This window comes from Sinocyclocheilus grahami, unplaced genomic scaffold, assembly GCF_001515645.1.
Source record: "Sinocyclocheilus grahami isolate Dianchi unplaced genomic scaffold, SAMN03320097.WGS_v1.1 scaffold97.1, whole genome shotgun sequence".
Classification (NCBI taxonomy): Eukaryota; Metazoa; Chordata; class Actinopteri; order Cypriniformes; family Cyprinidae; genus Sinocyclocheilus; species Sinocyclocheilus grahami.
In genome coordinates, this window is record NW_015505276.1 from 383365 (window position 1) to 409451 (window position 26087).

The window sequence follows — 26087 nt, forward strand, 5'->3', positions numbered from 1 at the left end:
AACTGCCCTATCCACTTCCCCTGGTCCCGGCCACCCTCGAGGAACTCCGTGAGGCCTGCATATTCTCCAAGCTGGACCTGCGAAGTGCATACAACCTTGTTCGAATCGGGGAGGGCGACGAGTGGAAGACGGCATTCATTACACCATCTGGTCACTATGAGTACCTTGTAATGCCGTATGGGCTAGCCAACCCCCTATCAGTCTTCCAGGGATTCCTGAACGAGGTGTTCCGGGAGTTCCTCCACCGCTCTGTGATTGTCTACATCGACGATTTACTCCCAGAACGTGGCCGACCATCGCCAACACGTTCAGCAGGTCCTACAGAAGTTACGTCAACACCATCTCTTCTTAAAGCTGGAGAAATTTCTAGGATTTGCTAACTTCTATCGTTGATTCATCAAGGATTTCAGTTCCCACACTGCTCCTTTGACTTCCATGCTCCGAGAAAAACCCAAGTCCCTGTCCTGGACCACCAGCGCCCACAAAACTCTCACTAGACTCAGAACAGCCTTCAGCATGGCCCCCATCCTTCATCATCCTGATCCAGACATGCCGTTCGTAGTGGAAGCGGATGCTTCCACCACCGGCGTTGGGGCAGTGCTGTCCCAACATTATGGTGAGCCTCCTCGCCTCCAGCCTTGCGCATACTATTCTAAGAAACTCACCCCAGCGGAGCAGAATTATGACATCGGCAACCGGGAGTTGTTGGCCATTAAACTCGCCCTGGAGGAGTGGGGGCACTGGCTGGAGGGAGCAAACCATCCGTTCACAGTCATTACCGACCACAAAAATCTCCAATCCCTCAGAGAAGCCAAGAGACTAAACCCACGCCAACCCAGCTGGGCATTGTTCTTCACCAGGTTTCAGTTCACCATCACCTATCGTCCCGGGAATCATAACAATAAAGCCGACGCCCTCTCACGCATGCACTTCCCAGACACACCTTCTGATCCTGAGCCCATTCTCCCTCCAGCCTGGATTGTAAGCCCCATTCACTGGAACATCGACGAGGACATTCGAGCCGCCACTCTTACTGAACCTGCTCTGCCGGGAGGCCCAGAAGGGAAAACGTATGTGCCCACTCCCCAACGACAATCCCTTCTGGGCTTTGTTCACCATGTACCGAGCTCTGGACACCCAGGCAGCCAACGGACCCTCTCGCTTTTCCAAGCACGGTACTGGTGGCCCAGTATGACCCAGGATGTCATCAGGTGCGTCCGAGGTTGCTCAGTCTGCGCCATGTCCAAGACCCCTCGTCACCTCCCCGTAGGCAAGCTAGTGACCCTGCCGATTCCCCATCAACCCTGGTCTCACCTGGGAATCGATTTTGTGACCCAACTCCGATGGGAATACCTGCATCTTGGTGGTCGTAGATTGGTTTTCCAAAGCCTGTAAGCTAATCCCCTCCCATGACTTCCAACCGCTCTCGACACTGCAGAAAGTTTATTCACTCACGTCTTCAGAAACTTCTGAGTCCCCGAGGATGTAGTCTCTGACAGGGGACCTCAGTTTATCTCCCGCGTTTGGAGGGCATTCTTCCGACTACTAGAGGCCACGGTCAACTTATCCTCAGGCTACCATCCATCACAGTCACCTGAGTTCTGATCACCCGCACCTGCTGTCACCAATCAAGCCACACTACAAATCACAGTCACTCACTGTCCGGTCTACCGTTCACTCCTATGGACTGTTCTGGACTCTCTATACGATATTCTCCTAGAAAGACTTACCTTCTGGTTCTCCCGCGATCCTCCAACGACTCCTTGGAAGCTGTTCCACGATCTCCCACAAAACCGGCATCAGACACTCACCCTCAGAACTCAGATAAGAACCCTGGAATCTTTCTCTGTGTAGACACTCACCTGCCTTAACCTAACCCGTTCCACTCATCCACATCTTGTATCAATAAACCATTCTGTCTTTCACTTACCCGTTGTGTCTGGCCTTGCTTTATGACAGCATCTTCTTCGTCCGGGAGCAGAATAGAAACTCATGCCAAACTGCAATATCCTGAGAAACCTACCTGGATCCTGCACTTGTCATCACCGTTTGAATTCAGAGCCTTTCAGCAACTAAACCTTTCCAGTTGTACACCATAAAGAAAACAACTAATGGCTTACAATTATTTAGGCCTACTGTTGTACTTTATATACTTCAAAAGCACTAATATGCAGCAAAAACTGGTTTTGTTTTCTGTATAAATTTATGAAAATCACTCCTGTACAGTATTATTAATGAAATGAACCCTAAGCAATAAAAGTTATGCTGTTCCCAAAGTTGAAGCAGGCACTGATCATATCAAGATAGATATTTGAAATGTCCTTTACAATCATAATCTTTTTGATTTTATGTGGACAGACAATCAGGTCAAAGGCTATGTGAATAGCTGAACACACAAGCCTTACAGCCACCCTGGAAAGTCCCCGAAGGCAAATCCAGTAAGAATCTGAACAATGTCGAATGAGAAAATGGAATGCTATGCATGTCAATGCAGTCTCTTTGTCTTGAGTTTGAACTCTGTACTTGAGGAGGAACCTGCTGTCCAGAATTAATGCAATTTCTGCCTCATTTTGCTGTTTAAGAACCGAGAGGGAACTGACATCAGAATGGACCTTTTCCAAATGGACACCACAAGGCAACTTGATTATGGACTTGTTATGGTTTCGTGTTTCAGTACTTGCATTCTTGACAAATTTAAGGTAACTAGGGTGAGTCTGTGTATTTCAGTAATGCTCCCCTGATTAATCATTTACTAAAACATTCAGTGAAGATAGAGTGTGGCTAGTGCATGTAGTTTCATATCTATAAATCTCTTTAAATCCAGCCCATACTTTTTCAAAATAAACCCTCATCCAGTTTTATATTTCTGGGTGATTTTCATAGTCAGTCGTTAGGGCTGCCAAAGCATGTTACATTTACTTTCACAGTGCTGTAAGTACTTTGTGAAAAACTCCTAGTGAAATGAGGTGTGTAACATGCCAATACACTGCAGAAACAATGTATTAGACTTGTAAATGTGTCTGGATGGGCGCCTGAAAGAAACAGTACTGGCCTGTCTTAGGGGAAAAAAGGCTATTTAGTCTTATGAAGTATTCTAATTTGTTGAGATAGTGAATTGGTGGGTTTTTGTTAAATGTGAGCCAAAATCATCACAATTAAAAGACCTGAAAGAAACAGTACTGGCCTGTCTTAGGGGAAAAAAGGCTATTTTGGAATATTATACAGGTGCATCTCAATAAATTAGAATGTCGTGGAAAATTCTAATTTATTGAGATGCACCTGTATGTAAGTTAAAAAATGTACATGAAGCAGTACGCAGTGTTGAGAAGTAACTAGTTACATGTAACTAAATTATGTGATTGAATTGCAAAATAAATGTAATTGTAATCAGTTACAGTTACAGAGAAAAAAAATGCAATTAAATTACAGTTACTTATGAAAATGTTAACGATTACAAAGGGGGTTACATTTGAATTTTTTTCACACACACCCACATACAGATTTAATAGATTTCTTTCATAAATTGCAATGACTGTTCTAATATATGAGGCACCAATGTTTCAGGAGTTTAGTACACAGAATAGGACACATGCTTATTTGATAACTGTTTTATTTCCTATTTGGGATTTTGTATATGCTTTATTTTTAAGATTAACTGTTTTTTCCCAAGCCATTGTTAGATGCCAGTGTTTCCTGTCATAGCTATGCAAAGATCTGATTTTAAAAATGGTATCATAGCTAATAAAATATTACTTGTTATGGTTTAAATCTGTATTTAACATTAGAATGATCTAAAAAGTACCGGTAAGTCTGATTTTGTGGTGGCTGTTTTATTATTATAATCTTAATTCAAGGATTTTGAGAAGTCTGACAGTAATGAGTGTTGAATGTTACTGTAAGGTTACCCCTGCCTGGTTTACATGTTTGAAAATGATTAACAGTTGAAAATATTTGAAATTTAAAAAAGTAATTAAATGTAATCAGTTACATTATTTTAATAAAGTGACTGAAATAATTACACTAGTTATTACATTTTAAATAGGGTAACTTGTAATCTTTAACCTATTACATTTTCAAAGTAACCTTCCCAACACTGGCAGTACACAAATTTTCAATTACTCCCTCTTCACAGGGTCTTTGAAAACGTTCAACATCAGAATTAACCATAAAGTATCGCAGAGTAACAGACTAATGGTGTTACTAAATTAATCAGTGCGTTTGAATGAATCAGTTGAGTGAATGATTCAGTAATTCACTCATAAAGACAAAAAAAAAATCTGTCTGAAATACCCCCATCCCCTTATTCCTTATTACAGGGGATGTTATATAGGTCACTACATGAGTAAGGAATGGATGAAAACGAGTGCTTAAATTAAGACATTGATGTAAATATGGTCCTGCTGCAAAAATAATTTTGTCACATACACAATTTCAAATTACAAAACGCATATTGTTTAGTACAGGGGTGCCCAAACTCGGTCCTGGAGGGCCGGTGTCCTGCAGAGTTTAACTCCAACTTGCCTCAACACACCTGCCTTCAAGTTTCTAGTATGCCTATTAAGAGCTTGATTAGCTGGTTCAGGTGTGTTTAATTGAGGTTGCAGCTAAACTCTTCAGGACACCGGCCCTCCAGGACCGAGTTTGGGCACCACTGGTTTAGTAGGTACTACATTTGGTTTGAAACTATGTTTTATATAACATAAATAAGGGCAGTATGGATGAAATGGTTATAGAATTTAGGTGTACTATTGTCATTGTCACGTCAACTGCGTTGCTTCACTGCCATTCAAAACTCTTCACCCCTGGCTTAATATGATAATAAAATGTCCATCAAATACGCACTCTAGAATCTTGGCGGAGGTAGTAAGTCATTCTGGTACATTTCACCTACTGTTTTTTGAATATTATGAATTTGGAAATATTACTTATCAGTTCTCACATACTGTATAGTATTGAAGAAGGCATATTCGGACGCAGTGATACACTAAGTATTGTGGTGCATTACGGAATTGAATGAGTGCACTAGATATGGTTTTAGAATTAGGTCAGTAGGCAGGTAGGAGGCGCTCTTTTGTGGCTGTTCGATCGCATTCGACCATGAGTGTCTACACTACAAGAGCGCCCACACTTAATACAAGGTGTAAACGAGGCCTTACTGGTGTAACAATGGAACTAGCAGAAAAAAGTCACTAAAAATGTAAACAATTAATGTACATACTGACAGTCAGTCTGGAACAAACATAGAGAGCTATACCTATATTATACCAGTGATACAAAAATAGAAAAGGCCCAGTGCTATTGGATTAGGACTCCTGCAATGCTGGGGGACCGGAATTAACTCTTGTAAAATAATATATTTTTTACTAAAATCAGGCAATTAATGTTACCACATGAAGCATATTTTTTAACTTTACAGTTTATAGAGGCATACACATAAAGCATACTTTTTAATTTTACAGTTTATATAATGAAAAATAGCTGAAATATTAGCCTATTAATATGGTAATATTGTATTAAAATAAATAAAATAGTCTGTCTTCTATTAGAAAGAGAGAAAGAAAGAAAGAAAGAAAGAAAGCTGTGTAATTTCACAAGTGTGTCATGAGATCTGAACTTCTGATCATGCGCTCATGCACATCTCCTTATCTAAATTAGTTTCTGCTGATAAACCGCAATCAACACAGCAGGCTGTCTGTTGATATTAAACCCATATAGTAACTAAACAACTAGTCCCCAACAATATATCACGACTGTAATAACAGAGGAATTCATAACACAAGCTCGGTGTGTGTGTGTGTCTTCAACAGACCCTGCTGAAGACATCCCTGCATAGTCATGGCTGTACACAATACATACACACACTGTACGAGTCTCTGCTCCTCCCAGTGTGTGTGTGTACGAGTCTTGGTCGACGCAGGCGGGGCTCCAGGTCTATGAAACTGAATTACCGGCAGACCAAAACTAAACTTACCCGGAGCCGATCGCCTCTCTCCGTGTGTCGCGCGTGCGTGCGTGGGAATGTACTCGCTGCTGCGTGGGAACAATCATATCAACTGCTCTACAATGTCTTAACATTGGATTTTTTTATCACCGACAGCCTCAAGACTGAGAGACTTTGACATCTGCAGCTGTTTATTCTTTCGCGCACGTTGGACAAAATGAAATAAATACAGGCTATACACCATTGATATTTCACAGGGTTCTGGAGATTTCCGCTGTTAACATTTTTCCTGAATCAAATAAGGGTAGGTGGTCATTTCGTAACGTTTCATTTTCTGTTTTTGCTGTGTAGGCTATACGCCGGTGAGGCGTGAGCTCAAATCGATGCATGTGTCATTATAACGCATCGTACAGTTACAAAGAATATCTGACCGTATCATTGCAATATGTTGGTGTATTTCAACTGTGAATGGTTTTAAGGGTGTGTAATGCTTAAATACCCTGAAGTTGACGTTAGAGGAGTACGTGTTTTTTAATCACGAGACGTTGGCATGTCGCGGAGGCGCGCGTGCTGTTCCGTGTTTACGACTTCTGCCTACATAGGCTATATCTGCGGTCCAGTTTACTTGATATATGCTTCATCGCTGTATCCAGTTATATTGCTAACCTCTTGCTGTTTTTTGCAGATCTGATATGACTGTCAAACGCTGCATTTGTTGTCAGAGGGCCAATGGTTCGGATCCAAATATCCATATAGAGCGTTACATATAGGCTAGTGTTTGTGTGTTTTCCATGCATACTTCAGTAATAGCAATTCACTTATTTCCTACACTGTCCTAGGTGATGTGATGCCGTGAGTTCAACGGTTCTCGATGCCCCGCCTCCACAGTGATTCTTGTCAGATGATTGTTGATTACCTGTGTGTCAGATATGCCTTGTGTTCAAAAACCAAAATGCCTTCCAGTCTGCTCTGAACGCATATCTCGTGTGTGTGCTTTTTTCATGTGGGGTTCTGGTAAAGCAGTAGTCATACTTTGAGTGCAAATAATAATTAATAATTAGAAAATAATAAGTAAATAAAAAGCTTCTGCTCCGTTATTTACTACAAAGCTAAAAAGCTCCGTTAATTACTATTTCATAAATTAACTAGCTTATCTCCTGAATAAGATCCTTGACTTAATAGGATAGTTAACCCAAAGATGAAAATTAGTTACTCCCCCTCATGTAGTTCCAAACCCGTAAAGCCCTAAACAGACTGCACGATTTTTGGCTGTCCCAGACGAAAGATTGGCATCGTGAATCAATCGTGGCGATTTCTTTGATCGTGGCTCCTAATCGGTGGTCCTGTGTCGTACAGTGAGAGAGGTTCAAAGACGGCCGTTGTCACGGTCTTGTGACCAAAGATAGCCTACGATACAGCAAGATCATCACACAGTGTGTTTGCTGCTACGATCCACGTTCTTCAACAGACCCTGCTGAAGACATCCCTGCATAGTCATGGCTGTACACAATACATACACACACTGTACGAGTCTCTGCTCCTCCCAGTGTGTGTGTGTGTGTGTACGAGTCTTGGTCGACGCAGGCGGGGCTCCAGGTCTATGAAACTGAATTACCGGCAGACCAAAACTAACAGCAAGATCATCACACAGTGTGTTTGCTGCTACGATCCACGTTTACTGACCAACCAATAAAAATGTGACATGGAATCAACGCGACATGGAGCTAAAACATAAAACTGCTTACCTCAAGCTCTTATCCCTTCCTCTTTCACCGCTTCCACTTTTTTCAGCACACATAAAAACTACCAACTGCTAAAGTGTCATTTATCATGCTCTTTTTGTTTACAACTAGCGCATGCTGATGACGTTTTATTCTTCTATTTTAACGTGCGTCGTAGCGTACGAGTAGGGTTGCCAACCGTCCCGTATTAGCCGGGATGTGCCGTATTTTGGGCCTAATTGATTTGTCCCGTACATGACTTCTCTTGTCCCGTTTTTTGACTGCTACGCTGATCTAACCTCTGATTGATACAACAGCAGCAGTGCTGATCACTTGAGAATGATCACCGATACCTGTCATCATTCAATCACAGCCCCCCTCACGCAGTATACGTTAAGTAAATCAGAAATCGTGAGCATAACTGTTTGAGGAAGACTGCGCAATCCTCTGCTGGCTCGTCGCTCCCGCCTCACAGCAAGCGGCGCTCGCTCTAACGCCAATTCCGTCCGTGTTTTCACTTCAGTAAATCAGTTTTGGTGATCATTGTTTTTCATGAGTCCAACATCCCGCCGCACAAGAGACGTGATCAGTAAGGGAAGTCGTCTTTCACTATTGTAATGTTGTTAAATAGAGAAAAACATTTTATATTTAAGTAACTAATAGCATAATTCTTAACCTTGGACCTTATTCTTGAAAAAAAAATTGACCAATAAAAACGTGTCAAGCACCAAAAGCTGCCCATATTAAATCTATAAGCTGTCTTTAATTGAAAAATACGCATTTTCATGCATACTATATATATATGTGTGTGTATACACGGTCACTCACCCCCCAACACCCCCATCCCCCGTAAGGTGATTGTCCCGTATTTTCATTTTCTGAAGTTGGCAACCCTACGTACGGGTCAATAAGTGCCATCATCGTACAGTCTACACACACATCGTAGCCAAGTTTATTAGGTTCCTGTCACACGATGTGACATGCAATGATCTTAGGATTGCAAAAATTGTGCAGTGGGTTTTGGGCTTAAGACCTTCGTTCATCTTCGGAACACAAATTAAGATATTTTTGATCAAATCTGAGAGCTCTCTGACCCTCCGTAGACAGCAACGTAACTGTAATGTTCCTAGGTCCAGAAACGTAGCAAGGACATCGGTAAAATAGTCCATGTGACATCAGGGGTTCAACCATTATTTTACGAAGCTACGAGAATACTTTTTGTGTGCAAAGAATGCAATAATAATGACTTTATTCAACAATTCTTCTCCTCCTCATCCCATCTGCTGTGGCGCGCTGCCATTATGGAGACAGTATCACAACGCATGCGCTTGCTTCCACATCATGTAAAAATTTATTTTTGTGGCATGGTGCCACTGCTTACGTAACACGCACATTCATCAGCAGGCACATGCGTCGTTTACATGATGCGTCAGCAGGCGCATGCATCGTGATAACTCTCTCCATAATGGCGGCGCATTGCATGAGGATGAGAAGAGTTGTCGAATAAAGTTGTTATTTTAGTTTTCTTTGCGCACAAAAAGTATTCTTATAGCTTCGTAAAATTACGGTTGAACCCCTGATATCACATGGACTATTTTACCGATTTCCTTGCTAAGTATCTGGACCTGGTGGGAACATTACAGTTGTATTTGAAGTGCACATGTACTGTATAGTATGAGCAGGACAATTTAAAAGTCACATCTGTTAATAAAGTGATTTTCAGTTCCAAACACGGAATGTGTGAATGTAACTAAACTGACTACACAGGTTTCATTTGTGCCCCAAAAATATTGAAATATTGAATGCTTTAGTTTGTTTATTACATTTGTCTATAGGTGCATCTCAGTTTGCATACTCATGCACCGTTAAGCTGTTTTGTAGCATAAATACTGTGAGTAGTGTGTTCACACTAAAAATTCCAGAAAGAAAAGTCAAATCTTTTTTGGCACAAACAGAATGCCATAATTTTTGGAAACATCCTTTTATAAACAACAAAATGAGACGACATGAAGGACAACAGGACAAGATGACATAAGCAAAGAAGACACTTCAACATATACTAATTTATCTTAACAAGTATGCAGTGACTGTAGGCATGGACAAATGTATAGTACAAAGCAATCGACTCGTTTCTGGCACAAATGGAACGTCATACACAGATGGCATTTTCATAAACTTGTTTCAGACAGGCTTTCAAGGCATTATAATGTCATATGTAATGATCTAAACCAGCTTCAGGGGAGCCGTTGACACAGCTGTGAATATTTAATGACTGCAGTATAAACTGAGATGCATCTCTATGCCATACTTCCTGTGACAGCAGCGTTTTTCAGGTTTTGAAACACAGCCTGCGTGTTAGCCTTTTAGGGGGCGTGTGTCGCTTCAGGCCAGGCTTATGTGTTATGAAGAGGCATTTACTGGCCTGCATCTAAATCAGTACCCCCTGTGAAACATAATCGGTGATGTTTTGCATGCATATACACAAGAGACAGTCAAGAATACAGCCAATTATTTTATTTCGAGAGTGAGAACTTCTGTTCTAAAGTTTGTGCTGAATGCAGTTGCATGAGACGTCCCTGGCCCATCACCGCGTCCCGCAATGTTTTCGAAACATTATCTCATTCAGGGGATCATAATTCATGGTGATGTAACAAGCCCGATTAAGCAGGGCTTCGATCGACTGTCGTCATTATGTGTCGCAGGTGCGCTCCAACTGGGCTCTAGGTCGGCATAGTAGTGGAAGGGACAACGGGAGGATAGTGCTGGACTAGGTTGATGCCGCAAGTGGCTGTAAGTAATGGAGAAGCGTGATCATTTGTGGATGAGTCACACGTCAGTGTGTGTCTGTCTGACTGTCCGCCTGTCTTGCCAAGAGTGGATCACTTTCATTACATGTGGTTTTGCTTTCTATCAAGCTTTCCTATTTAAAATACATTTCTGGCAGAGAAAGGTTTATTAAAGTGGGTAATTTCTTCTATGCCAAATTGCAGTCTGGTTGTTGTAATGGCCCGACTGTTTGAATATAATAACAACATTGGCTCAACCAGTGGCATGATCAACCTGTTTTATCTGTTCAATGGAAGACTGGAGTGTTTCAAAGGGGCGATTTCACACTGACATCCGTTTGCAACGATCAGTTAACCTGAAGATTTTCAGTAGGTATGTTCACATGCACTATATTTCATCAATCTGAATGGCAATCATATTCTCCTATATGTGCATTATATGTTTTACAAACAAAACTTTTGTGTGTATTGTAATGTACAGCAGCACATTTGGAACTGGAAAAAGCCAGTTCAATAATGTCGCCGAAGCTACCTTGAGTACAATTGTAATCTTTGCCCAAATGACAAATCTAAAAAGAAAGAAATGTGACATAATGTATATGTCAGAAGAGCATCTTTAGCAAATATTTAGTAAATATTCAGTTGGTAAAAAAACATCTCAGGTTACGTATGTAACCATGGTTCCTTGAGAAGGGAATGAGACACTGCGTCCTCTAGAGGTCGCTTTGGGGAACGCCTTTGGCGTGACCGGTGTCTGAAGTATACATCTAAACATGAAAATGACATGGGCTGGTGACAGCCTATGATGTCATTACCGACGCGACCACAGGAAAGCCAGTTCAATAATGTCGCCGAAGCTACCTTGAGTACAATTGTAATCTTTGCCCGAATGACAAATCTAAAAAGAAAGAAATGTGACATAATATATATGTCAGAAGAGCATCTTTAGCAAATATTTAGTAAATATTCAGTTGGTAAAAAAACATCTCAGGTTACGTATGTAACCATGGTTCCTTGAGAAGGGAATGAGACACTGCGTCCTCTAGAGGTCGCTTTGGGGAACGCCTTTGGCGTGACCGGTGTCTGAAGTATACATCTAAACATGAAAATGACATGGGCTGGTGACAGCCTATGATGTCATTACCGACGCGACCACAGTATAAAAGGGCGCCGGGAGAACACGTCATCCGCTTCTTCGTCTGAAGCTTACGTCCGAAGCATGAATAGGAAACTAGAGGACGCAGTGTCTCGTTCCCTTCTCAGGGAACCATGGTTACATACGTAACCTGATACGTTCATTTCCGAGGGAACTTCGAACTGCATCCTCTAGAGGTCGCTTTGGGGAATGGTATACCCACGCAGCCATGCTGAGGGGAGTGCATGCCAATACTATGGCGAGAACTAAGTACCAACTTCAACCAAGTTAAGGGAGTTGCCACTAGGACATTTTGACGTCTGTCAGTGACATCATCCCCTACGGCCAAAGAACTTACCTGTAAGGGGCTGGCTTGAGGAAGCTCAAGGCTTGGAATTGGAATAAAAGGACTCCTTTAAGGGGATACGGCTGAGTATAAGGGCTGACATAAACCCATATTTTGGCCTGTCACCCAGGGGGCTACCTTCTGCTCTTAGAACGAGCTGTCCGAGGATCACAGGATACTCTGGGAACTTAGTAGCAACACCCTGCCTAAAAATGTATCAAAAAGGATAAACACGAAGAGTGGGGCCCAAGGTAAAAACCGGGGCCTGGAGTTGCCACTAGGACATTTTGACATCTGTCAGTGACATCATCCCCTACGGCCAAAGAACTTACCTGTAAGGGGCTGGCTTGAGGAAGCCTGAGCCCAGGGCAAAGCTCAAGGCTTGGAATTGGAATAAAAGGACTCCTTTAAGGGGATACGGCCGAGTATAAGGGCTGACATAAACCCATATTTTGGCCTGTCACCCAGGGGGCTACCTTCTGCTCTTAGAACGAGCTGTCCGAGGATCACAGGATACTCTGGGAACTTAGTAGCAACACCCTGCCTAAAAATGTATCAAAAAGGATAAACACGAAGAGTGGGGCCCAAGGTAAAAACCGGGGCCTGAGCCAACTCAGAGAAAGGGGATGAGGCCAGCATCACGTCACCCTTACCATAAAAGATTTTAGAAAGGTGCGCAAGAGGCTTAGCGTGCACACCTACCATGAATATGGATTTTAGAGAAGTACACAGAAAACTAGCGTGTGCACTTATCATAAAGATGGATTTTAGACTGAACTTTAAAAGCGGAGGACTCACCAGCCGAGAGGGGAGCTCTGTTAAGCTCGACCACAAAAGCAGCCCTCCATGGAGGCAGAACGTAGCCTAGCTACCTGACATGGTTGCTGTACGGAGCTCCAGAAAGCGCTGCTTGGCTCACCTATGAGAGCAGTCTAACAGGGAGGCAGAAAGGCCCTAATAGCTACTCAATGGAGCTCCCAAGGTGCGGAGGACCCGATGGGAGGAGACCTCAGATGCTCATTTTGGAGCAGCATGCTCAAAGGTAGCCCTCTAAGGTGAGGAGAGCACTGCTAAGCTCAACCAACAAAGAGAGCAGCCTAACAGGGAGGCAGAGAGAGGCCTAACAACCTGAGACTGCTGTTCAATGGAGATCCAAGAGAGGAGGACCTGATGAGAGGAGGCCTCAGATGCTCAATTGGGAGTGGCATGCTCAAAAGTAACCCTCCGAGGTAAGAGGAGCACTACTAGGCTCGACCAAATACGGGCAACTAATCAGGGAGGCAGCACGCGGCCAAATTACCTGATTTCGCTGTCACAGAGCTCAAAGAGCGGAGGGCTTGACCCTTAGCAAAGAGAGAGGAACACAGCTCAACTGAAGCGATCAATAGTACCAAGCTCTCAAGTAGAGAGGAGGACTCACATACTCTGCCCAGGACTGGCGAGTTCATAAAAACACCCTCCCGCAATGAGGGGAGCACGGCCATGTGTGGGGAGCAGATTGACTGCAAATGGGACATCAGATTGGGATCCAGCTTAAAAGGAGATCACACATTTCAACAGGGAACAACAGGGTCCCAACATAGAGGCAACTGTCCAAGGAGGCGACAGGGACAGGCCTAACAACTCAGTATTGTTGCATATAAAGTTCTTGGGAGCAGCGAACTTGGCTCTCAAGCGTCCTGGCCAGGGCAGCTTCTCGAAGCAAACACCCAGCCAGGACATCAGGGAGCACGTCACAAAGCATTATATTCGCATTATAAAATTAAAATTATAAACAAAGCATTATAAAAATGCTCAACCTGAATAGAGAATACGCTGATCCTGAGGTTGCAGCGTTATACTGGGGACCTGATGGCTAGGTGGATCTCGCAGAAGCCCAGCAACTTGGCTGCGTGGTCCAGTAAGCATGAAGCTGAAGATGTAGGGCTATCATCTAGCCTGAAGAGGTCCTAACCCTAAAACAATATACATCATCTGTCCAACAACTGCAGACAGATATTCACATTATACAATTCCTGTATAAACAGAAGGAAATACGGATAGGGAAAAAATTTCCCATCAAATTCTTTCCATGTTCTGCCCATCAACTGCGAATCTCTAGTTTACCTCAGAAATCACGCGAGAATGGAAACCGCTGCCGCAAATGCATGGCTATTCCCGAGAGAGGTGAACGCACTCATGCAAACGCTATCTACAAACTCGGGTAAATGGTGTAGTACTCACCTCCCCCTCAGTAGTCCCACAAATGCATCACAATGAGCACAAGCCGTCTCCTTGTGAGTCGAGTGCGTTCAAGTCATGCTTATCCCTCACAAGAAATAAGCAATGAATGCAGAGCACATTCAACTCTCTCGAGAGCTGAACGTGCTTGCTCTTCACCACACACACACACACAACACGTGAGCCGTGTGAAACTGTGGGTATCAGAGCAAAGCCTCTGGCGAGAGAACATGCTCTCCTAGTCGTGCTTAGCTTAGCTTATCGCTAACATAAACAAACGGTCAGTGAAGACGAAGAAGAGGATGACGTGTTCTCCCGGCGCCCTTTTCTACTGTGGTCGCGCCGGTAATGATGTCATAGGCTGTTGCCGGCCAATGTCATTGTCGTGTTTAGATGTATACTTCAGACACTGGTCACGCCGAAGGCGTTCCCCAAAGCGACCTCTAGAGGACGCAGTTCGAAGTTCCCTCGGAAGGGAACACATTTGTTAGAGGTAAAACATGTGGAAAAATATGCATCACATATTTTTGAATCCAACTGAGAAAAAAATCTGATTCAAGTGCTTATTTTTTCCTATTGATTCATCTACATCACCCCTTCCAATCCAATTGAAATGTAATGTGGGATTGGGCTCATTCAAATTGCAATTGCAGTGTTTTTATAAAGGCTATTCATTCGGAGCCATCAGTCCAATTAGTAATTGGTTATTTGGTTGAAAGTAAACATAGCTAATGAGAGTTAACCATTTATTGGGAAAGCAGTGATTCAAACATAATAAAATGCGTAGAGCTTGGTGACCTTCAGCAATTTATTCACTATCTGCTAATGTTATATGGTTTTATTGCAGTCTGGCCACCAAACTCAAAGGTGTGACTCTTTTTGTGAGATGAACATGCATCCGTTTGAGCTCTACAGACAAGAATAAGATAAGAATTTTTTTGTACTGGTTCCTTGGGAGTCAGAAAGAGCTCATCTGAGGTCTGAATAGCGATTCAGCACGAGTGAAATTACATCAAGGCCATCCTTTGTCACCACACACAAGAAACCTAGTGAACCATTAACCATTTCTGTAGTACACCGATGGTCTTTTGGTTTACTGTAACAGGGGTGGCAAAACAACAATGAGTAAGGTTTGAAGTGAATGGAGTGTGCTGATATTTAAATAAAGCTGCCCTGTTATATAACTCAGTTCTTCCTGTTATGTGTAAAATGGACACATTACGTTGAAAAGAAAATTAACAGTATCACTTACAGAAAAGACATGTTAACTGACTTGTTTGACAACTTTTGAAAGAAAGGACTTGGTTGTCACTTAAAGTAGCTTAAAACGGATCAGATGTTTTCCCCACAGCTCTAATGCATCAAGTTTCATGTTTTCAAAGAAGTAGTATTCAAATAGTGTCAGAGCTCTTGGGGCGTCCCACAAGCACACCTCCCTTTTCAGTAGTGGTCTGAGAGGGAAAAAAACACAAAAGGCATACATACAGTAAAAATGTCTTCAATGTAGCTTAAGTTAAAAAAGAGAAAACTCATCACCTTGTGCACTTAATTTTACATATTAATAACTCACATTTAATTTTTCTTTTAGAAACATAATATTTGGGTTCTGGTTCTGGAATAAGTTACTTTTGGGCTACCTTTTTTAATAAATCAAAATTGCAACTCTCCGCCAGAGGATGTACTGACAGTAGCATGATCTCATGTGGTTTCATTTTAGTTGCTGATTTCACTGACTTGATTAGCTTGTCTTCAAAGTAACGATGAACTCAGCATTTTCAATGGCAGCGTTTCCTCAAATTTTATCAGGCACTAACTACTAATATTAATGTTATCTAAAAATACCTGGTAGTTTGCAAGTTTCATGTTTTCAAAGAAGCAGTATTCAAATAGTGTCAGAGCTCTTGGGGCGTCCCACAAGCACACCTCCCTTTTCAGTAGTGGTCTGAGAGGGAAAAAAACACAAAAGGCATACATACAGTAAAAATGTCTTCAATGTAGCTTAAGTTAAAAAAGAGAAAACTCATCACCTTGTGCACTTAATTTGACATATTAATAACTCACATTTAATTTTTCTTTTAGAAACATAATATTTGGGTTCTGGTTCTGGAATAAGTTACTTTTGGGTGTATTTATTAAAAAAAAATTATAAACCTAAATATATTAGCTACTACTAGGTTTCATAAATTTTTTATTTCAGTGTTAATTTTAATTCAGTTTTAGTTTTTATTAATTTTCAGTTAGTAATTTTAGTGCTTCAACAGCCCAGGCAACAATGTTCGTTTAGTTTAAGTTTAGGTAGTATATTTTATTTTATTTCAGCTTTATTTCAATTAACAGAAATGTTTTATTAGTTTTAGTTTTAGTTAATGATAACAACCCTGTTTAAAACTCATTCAATAAGGAGAAACAAGGCTTTTTTATAACGTCATGATAACAACTGGGACTTTTTGTAACGATGAGCACGAAAAAGTTGCGATGATGGCAGGATGTGACGTAAAGGTGTTTTCCTTCATGTTTACAGAGTGTCAGTGATGCTAAACATGACACATTGCTTGTATTACTGATAACAAGACTTATTTTGTGTGCTATGTATAGACAGATGCCATTGTGGCTGGTTAATCGCATACAGCAGCGTCACAGTCTTATCAGTGACATATCAAAATATGACTCGTGTTTTTTCCGTAAATGTGGCTAACGGAAGCAGAGAAGAGTCCCAGACATGAGTGAGTTTCCTTCTTCCATTTGGATCTCATCAGCTCTTCTGCTCTGCACTTCCTTCCCTGGCTCCTCAAATAAGCAGAACTCTGACCTCTGACCTTTGCCTCACTTGAGGCGGATGTGATGTGATGGAATCTTTGCTGTCCTTTGAGGACTATTGTTGGGTTTGTTGTCTTTTTGGAGGCAGATAAGATGAACTCTGAAGTTCAGAGGCTAATATAGTCCAGAGTCTTCTTTGTTTATTTTTAGCACAATGATATAAGCTCAGAAAAATGTAACATGTGAATTTTTAATATAGTGGATTAATATAATATAATATAGTGCAGTATTGTATAATATAAAGAGTTTTTTTGTGTGTGTTTTGGTTAGCCTGTTCAAAATCATTAAAGCACTCTCTGAGGTTTATAAATATGTTTTGATTTTGTAAAATATTTAGTTAAATGCTAGATTTCATCATAGTGTCTTCAATACATATATATTGGTAGAGTTCTACTTTTTTTTTTTTTTTTTGCTGTATTCAGTTCAAAAATGTATTATATTATCTGATGTATTATCTACGAAATATATCTGATAGTCACATATTAGAGTTTTATCACCCTCTAAAGAAATAAATAGAAAAAAACATGAATATAACCTAGAAACATTACCATTACCTTTTCTGTTATGTTTACATATATTTCCTTTTAACCCTAAAACAAAATGCAATGCAATGTGTGAATCAATATACGGGTAAATCACATTTGAAAATTCAACACAGAAAATTCCTTCATATTAACACAGTACATCGGACTGTATTTTTACAGACATTTCATATAGATTCAGTGTAGTGAGCTACTTTTTGTTAGTAGCTTGTTTTGTAGTTATGTATATATATATATATATTAATAACTCACATTTAATTTTTCTTTTAGAAACATAATATTTGGGTTCTGGTTCTGGAATAAGTTACTTTTGGGCTACCTTTTTTAATAAATCAAAATTGCAACTCTCCGCCAGAGGATGTACTGACAGTAGCATGATCTCATGTGGTTTCATTTTAGTTGCTGATTTCACTGACTTGATTAGCTTGTCTTCAAAGTAACGATGAACTCAGCATTTTCAATGGCAGCGTTTCCTCAAATTTTATCAGGCACTAACTACTAATATTAATGTTATCTAAAAATACCTGGTAGTTTGTTATAAATGTGGCAGCACAGAAGGTAAACACAGATAAGTATAGTTATTATGTGAATAAACAATCATAAATTAGTGGAGCATTGTAACATGGATAAACAGTAAGGCATGTAGAGGCTGTGCTATATAAGGCACTGTTAGGCACAAAGCGCAGCTGTGTTTCACACCTTTGCTGTATATTTTAGCACATTTTTTATGTACTTTTAAAGGCAAAAAAATGGTCTGAATCATAGTTAAATGCATTTGCTGGGTGGAAACGTGTTCTTTTACATATACTTTGTGTATGTTTTGGAGCATAAATCATGTACTCTGAAAATTTAACTTTTGTGTGTCTTGTCAATTTCATGTGTTGTTTGATTTGGTTCAATCTGACAGATTGTGGCATTCTGTTGAACATTATTTCTGTAACTATGACGTAATGCTGCAGGGCTGTTGTAGCTCTTTAGATCAGTGAGATTCAGTAGAGATGCTTTTAAGTCTGCTGTCAGTCCTGTCCTGTGCACAGTTACAGGCATAATTCAGTAACTACGGCTTCTTAGACTCATCAACATGGCTTTAATGAGCAAAAAGAGTTTCTAAATTTGAGGGTGAGGGTTTATTAAGTCCAGAAGCAGTGCTGGTGGTGTGAAACAATGTGTGAGCATGTCATTTTTGAGAGCTTTGGTAATGTTGTGGGTGTTTCCTCAGGAAGGGCTTTGATCAGTAGCATCTTGCATTGAGGTTTTCCCTCCAACGAGATTACAAATCATTCTCTTAAAAGCTGTTTTACTTTTACACAGCTGCTTCGATCTGTTATTTGCTTTTCTATTATACACTTTTGCATCGAGTGTTACTGTGTTGTGTTTTTCATATGAAGCACGTGTCTTCCTGATCTTGTTGCTTTGCTCTCATAATCTCTTCACTTTAGAGGCTTGTAGAGAACATCAGGCTGATGGATGGAGTGACCACATGGGAGCTTCCTGGTGGGCCGGTCAACTTGTGGGCTTGATACCGAAGCCAAATTTAGATGCAAAGTAAATAAACAAAGGAAAAAAGCTCATCATACAGTGAATGCAGTTTTAGGGGATTTCACCAATTCTAATGGTGCACTGAAGTAATGTCGAAATGGTTTTATTTACAGGTTGAGCACACACAAATGCAATTAACAATAAGAATGCTTTCTTTTAAAGTCACGATGAAACGAAAGTAGAGAAAAATATTTTTAACGATATTGTGAAATAGGGTGAAGACTTGGTTTTAGCCATTGGATTTGATTTTGTGTTGCACTCAAAATGTTGATTGTGGTAGGGCAGGGTTTTAACAGACTAAATGATTGGAGACGTCCTGCGTACGACACCAGAGAGAAGTCTGTCATTTTCACCAGAAGATTTAGTTAATGGTGACATTTTGATGAAACATTACGAGATCAAAATTATTTTTTAAACAGGAAACATGTTCATCAATGAATCGCTCATAAGAAGATCTATAACATGCATTTACAAAATAGACAGGGCAAATTTTCATTTCATGCCGACTTTAAGCTCAGATATTGCAAGTTTGGGGTTTTTCAATTAAAAAATCATTGTGGAAACAAACTGTTTATTGAGCAAAATGAGAGGAAGATATACAGTAAATGAAAAAGTAAATTTCCATACCACATCATATCGTATTTTGTAAGTAGCAACTTCCCAGAAAGACTTGAACGCAGCTTATCATGCCCTAGCAGGTAACTCTTTTCAAGCAGCTCACGAAATTCCCTCTCCACCACTTTCTGCACATAAATTTAATGGATTTAGTTCTGCTTCCTTTGCAATGTAAAAGTGGCTATTTTAGACGTCAAAATACAGTGAAAATCACCACTGACTGCATAATCCAGCAGGCAGCAGTTTATATTGAGGGCATGGCTGTTGTTTCGTCTCATTTGTAGTTATGCCTATGAACCAATATTATTGCAGTGAGGATGAAGGGCCGCTTTTAAATAGGTCGGCCAACTCGCCTGTCTCTATCTTTAGCATACAGTGTGGCATGAGTCTGAGGAGGGTGCCGACCCTGTTTGTCTACTTGAAGTCATGTGCAGTCTGGACAGAATCAAACTAGTCTAGACTTCAAACCGAAAACCGAGGGTGTGTTTTGTGCCGCTGTGTGACTTGGCCTTCGATGGCCTTTTGGGAGTAGGTGGATGCATGATGATGACTAATAATAACTGACAAGAAGATTCCCGTAAGGTCAGTGTGAACGCATTGCACAAGCTTCCATGGTTTGAGAAGGTCTTTATAAATGATTTTCTCATTGATTCTACCTGAAAAAAAACATGTTCTATTGAACATTATGTCACCAGATGTGTCGTTTTGGGCGTGCAGCATGCCTAGCATAAAACTATGTGGATGCCATCCAGCCAACTCTCCCTTCCATTAATCATAACTTGGCACGGTTGTGGGCCCGCCAAATTATGTCAACTCTTTCAAATATGTAGGAGTTAGATCAAGCACAGAAAAAAAGCATGTGCCACATGAGACCTCTTCTTTTGGGAGACTAAAACAGGAAAAAGAGAACAAACGAGCGCTTGCCATGTTGACGGCGAGCATCATGATAAAAACAAAGCAATAATAGAAGCTGTTAGATTGCTGCTCTGGGATGGAGCCCAGATTTTCGCACACACTCTTGCACAAGCGTGGCACGCACAACTGCAGACTCATCACGGCCATGTGGAGCGCTGACGAGAGCACTTTCGTTCTGTTCTTGTCTTGTCTGTCCACAGCCATGGTAAGCAAGTATGTCACACTCACACATGCTCCTGCTCTGGTGTGTGTGCGATGTCTGAAGGAAGGAAACTAAGCCTGCCTGCTTGGAATTGCTGTTTTTCCCTGTTTGTAAGAGGCCTGCTGCTCCCCTCCTGCTGTTTTCTTTTTCCTTCTTTCTCTCCCAACCCTGTGTTGTAATTGCGTGTTGTCAACAGCGCTCAAGGTCACTCCCAGCTCTCCAGCGTGAGCACTCACAAAAGCGGCAGAAATGATTCTGACGTGTGAATGGAAGTGGCCGCTTGCTTAGACCTCTTGACTGTGGAGACTGAAAATGTACAGCCACAGCCACTGCCAACAGCTCGCAAAACTCTATGACTATAACAGAGATCACCGGCTTAATGGGGGCCGCATGGCTACTGTAGTATTCTGCAAGAAATTGTTATGGTCTGTTGCTCAAGAAAATCACACACTTACTTAGAGCACTCAGTGCGAGCCTTTCAATCACATTTGAAATCTGCAAATGTGGAAATTATTTGGGTGCTGTGGTGCGAGTGTGTAATTTTTTTTTAGCATCTCACAGCTCTTTAAAAAGACCCCTGCATTCTGTTGGGTTCCATTCACAAAAACACTTATTTTGTGTACACCTCGAAGCAAAATTTAATTGTAGGTTGGAAAATTTCTGGAAATGTCCAGTCAAGTAACTTATGGCTGACACACACTGCCGTTCAGACATCAGAATGTGAATATTCATGTGCACAACCTTCACCATTTGAGGCAGTTTATGTGCAGTTTGAAGAATATTGTTAGTCGGAATGACTTTAACATCTATTTTCTAAATGCATGTTTTGATCTTATTGTGAAAAATTCATTTATGCATGTTTTATTATTACGTTTCTTACCTTGTAATGTTATTAAAAAATAATTTCTCTTTTATACAACAGATGTATTTTGGACTATATATATATATTTATTTATTTATTTTTAAAAGAAGTGATTAGCATTACAGATGACGACAAATGCAATTTTTGGATGAACATTTCCAAAGAGTGTTTCTTTCCTTGCAATGATAGGCCCATCTTCTGACCTTCTGTTCTGCTTAATGCTCATCAGGCTCATACCAAGAGCACAGTAAGAGTTTCTATGGCCTGATTCAGGCTGATATCATGCTGGAAACTATTTAGATGGGGTCACATGTTTTTGGGCACGCTGTGACTGAGAGTCCGCTCTTAGCTCGCTTAACAGGAAAATGTCTGACCTCCAGCAGACAATCAGTCACTTGTTTAGCAGGTTGGAGATGCAGCTTGGAGCCTCTCTGTCAGGGAGCTGCTTAAAATATGGGTTGTTTCTCTGTTTGTAAAGCTGCTCTCCTGAGAGGAAACTCAGCACAGCGAGAGTCAGATGGAATGAAAAGAGGTCAAATGTCCTGTCAAAATGCTGCCACAAACTGAAATGTTGACACTATTGATCCTTTTGACATCTGTGGTGGGAGTTGCCTTCACGTCCATAGAGTTGCAGAGACATTCTGCCTTGATTCATTGTTGTTGTTCAGTCTGTTTGTGTGCATTTAATGTTGAAGTGTGTGTTTTTCCATTAAAACATTTTTCTTCTATCCCAGTTTAATATGCAAACACAGCTCTAAACCATTCATATGTTGTTTACCCTATTAATAAACCACAGCGTTTAGGGGAGCTTAAAGAGCAAGCCATGTGGTATTTTAAATTGTCCTAATATTGTGTTGGAGTCCCCTACAACAGGTTTAAATGCATCTAAGGCCAGAAAACATTGTAATTTTCTCAGAATATACATTTAATATTAGAGTCATTTGCCAATGATTTCGAAACGATTCGTTCCAAGCAAGTTCGGAGCAAACCCCTCCCTTCCATAAGCCTACTCTGCTCTGATTGGTCAGCTGGCCAAGCCTGCTGTGATTGGCTCAAAGAGGAGTCCTTGCGCAAGTTAGCGAGCGCTCCCATTGACCAAGCACCTTTACATAAAACAATAATACAGCTAAAGTTTAGCTCCTAAGAGAGAAGTAATTAGAACAACGTCAGTCTACATTAATCGACACATTCTTTGGAAATAGTGTGTTCACAGCGAATTATCAGAACTATTTCAGTAAAACAGAAATATCGTGCTTTACCTGGAAACCTAAAGCTGCACTAGGTATACATCACATATTAGCCCAAAAACGTGATATTTTGAGCACTCAATTGAAAATCTACACATAACGTATCAACCGTACTTACAGGTTGTGGTTCGAAGAGCTTGTTAGACCAAATTAAGAAGATTAGAAGCCAACGAAGATAAAAGCCAAGATTAGAGAAGCAGTCCTTGGTAAAATGAAATGCACAAAACAAAAGGTTCGAATTATATTTCTGTGGTATCCTTGAACATGATGTCTTCTCAACATGATGTAAACATACTAACTAGTGGAAGTGTTTGTGGGCAGGTCAGACTCTGCTGGACATCTCCAATCGTTTTGTGTGCATAAACTCTGCCCCTTTCTTACAATCCACTGCAAGTTTGCATTCTGATCTGCTTATAATCAACAACGAATAACAGAACCAGGTCCCCATCCTACATTTGTTCTTTTTCAATAATATGAACGCACTTTAACGCTTTACAATAAACTCCATTATTGTTAACAAACATTGTTATGTAATATACTGCTTAAATCGATGGTTCACCCCAAAATTTTGTCATCATTTACTCACCCGCAAGTTGTTCCAAATCTGTATGAGTTTCTTACTTCTGTGGAACATAAAAGAAGAAATTTTAGAAGAATTTGGACATCTCCAATCGTTTTGTGTGCATAAACTCTGCCCCTTTCTTACAATCCACTGCAAGTTTGCATTCTGATCTGCTTCCATATAATCAACAACGAATAACAGAACCAGGTCCCCATCCTACATTTTTTCTTTTTCAATAATATGAACGCACTTTAACGCTTTACAATAAACTCCATTATTGTTAACAAACATTGTTATGTAATATACTGCTTAAATCAATGGTTCACCCAAACATTTTGTCATCATTTACTCACCCGCAAGTTGTTCCAAATCTGTATGAGTTTCTTACTTCTGTGGAACATAAAAGAAGAAATTTTAGAAGAATGTTGGTTACCAAACAGTTGCTGGTATCCATTGACTTACATAGTATAAAAAAAATACTGTGGAAGGCAATGGCTACTAGCGACTGTTTGGTGCATTTTTCAAATTTTTTTTTATTTAGCAGATGGGTTAGAGTTAGGGTTAGGTCCGGTAGGTGGTTAGCCAGGATTGGTTTGCTGAATAAATCATTTAAACGGTTTTTGTTTACTGGATCATGTGATTCAAGGCTGTGAGGATTTGAAATGTTGTCATCGCATGGCTTCAGAACACTTGGAATATTGTGCATGAGTTATGAGGTGCTATTTTTAGAATACTAAACATTGTGCTTTCTTTTTATTCTCTACCACATTCCTTATAAGAGCTCAGAATATTCTCTTTTTGTGTTCTGAGGAAAGAAAGTCATGCAGGTTTGTAACGACATGAGGAGTGAGAATAATTCCTTTCAACTGTCACTGCGGTAGACAGTGAAACTGTATCATCAGCCCACATTCTTGTGCCCCGGGTTAGACTGTCTTTCTAAACCACAAGAACCAGATCTGCACCTTCAAGCCCTGCTGCCTACTTCCCAGAGTTTCATTTTCATGATAACGAGCTTCACCTGCGCAGGAGTCATACACACTGATCACTGTTTGCATTTGCAACTTGCACATGAAAGGGACGGGCCTTGTGTGATAAGATCATTTCCTTTCCCATAATCTCTGCCATCGGGGGGAAGGGATTCCAGCAAGACCAGAAGTGCAAACAACATGTCAGAAAATATGATCAAGCATAAAGAAATCCCAGTAACCGTATGTCTCCATTAACAAATGTTTCCCGACAGTAGTTTATGTAAAGACATGCACAAAGTTTTTATAGAGTGAAGTACTGGGCAGATGTGGTATTTGCTGCTGAGTTGAGTGCTGTTACACTGAAGTCATGTGAGGGTGTGAGGACAAAGTCATACCCAACCCTAACTCTTCCCTTTATGATTTTATTTTTAACTTGCTCCGACAGGGCACTGGGCTAACACCCTCTGATGATCACACAAAACACAGCCATCTCTGTGTACCATTTAAACCTGACAGCATCCTGTTCAACCAGATATTTCAGAGGAAGTCTTCCGTTTTTTTTTTTTTTTTTTTAACACAGTTTGTTTTTAAATCAGACAATAATACAGCTAAAGTTTAGCTCCTAAGAGAGAAGTAATTAGAACAACGTCAGTCTACATTAATCGACACATTCTTTGGAAATAGTGTGTTCACAGCGAATTATCAGAACTATTTCAGTAAAACAGAAATATCGTGCTTTACCTGGAAACCTAAAGCTGCACTAGGTATACATCACATATTAGCCCAAAAACGTGATATTTTGAGCACTCAATTGAAAATCTACACATAACGTATCAACCGTACTTACAGGTTGTGGTTCGAAGAGCTTGTTAGACCAAATTAAGAAGATTAGAAGCCAACGAAGATAAAAGCCAAGATTAGAGAAGCAGTCCTTGGTAAAATGAAATGCACAAAACAAAAGGTTCGAATTATATTTCTGTGGTATCCTTGAACATGATGTCTTCTCAACATGATGTAAACATACTAACTAGTGGAAGTGTTTGTGGGCAGGTCAGACTCTGTTCGTATTTCGCGGGCAGGCGGGATTATGCAAATGTGTTACCCAGTGACATATACCGGTAACAGGCAAAAGATTCGAAAATATGACGACTTAAGGCGATTCAGAATCGACTCTCACTTTTGAGAGACAATATCTTTATTTATCGTGCACTTTTCTGATTGACCCCTTTAAAGTAAAAGTGCACTGCTGTGATTGAGAAACGTTGCTCTCACCTGCTTGTGAATGCAAAACACATGTTCTTCAGTTACGGTCATTTCAATAAGACCTTTTCTCCATTCGAGTTAGTATTGGCTATATGGAAATTATGCTGCTTTTATTGGTCTGTGTAGTTTCATATCAGAGCAGTGCATATATTCAATGTCCTGCATGACATAAAATCACTGTATATGTTGGTGTAAAAAAATATTTTAACAATTCCTTTGTAATTAGTAATCAGTTTAAAGGAAAGATACACTTAGCAATGAACATTTGCTGACAATTTACTCATCCTCAGGTCATCCAAGATGAGTTAGTTTCCTCATCAGAACAGATTTGGAGAAATTTAGCATTACGTCGCTTGCTCAGCAATAAATCCTCTGCAGTGAATGGGTGCCGTCAGAATGAGAGTCC

At 40.5% G+C, this 26087-nt stretch overlaps 1 protein-coding gene across 2 annotated transcripts in view; it reads left to right on the forward strand.

Moving 5' to 3' along the window:
• Window positions 1-5893: 5893 nt before the first annotated feature.
• rhbdf1a (rhomboid 5 homolog 1a (Drosophila)) overlaps window positions 5894-26087 on the forward strand; it is a 68969-nt gene continuing 48775 nt past the window's right edge. For both annotated transcript variants that reach the window (XM_016275891.1, XM_016275892.1), the window contains exon 1: window positions 5894-6245. The gene's annotated coding sequence lies outside the window, so the exon portion shown is untranslated. The remainder of the gene's footprint in view (window positions 6246-26087) is intronic.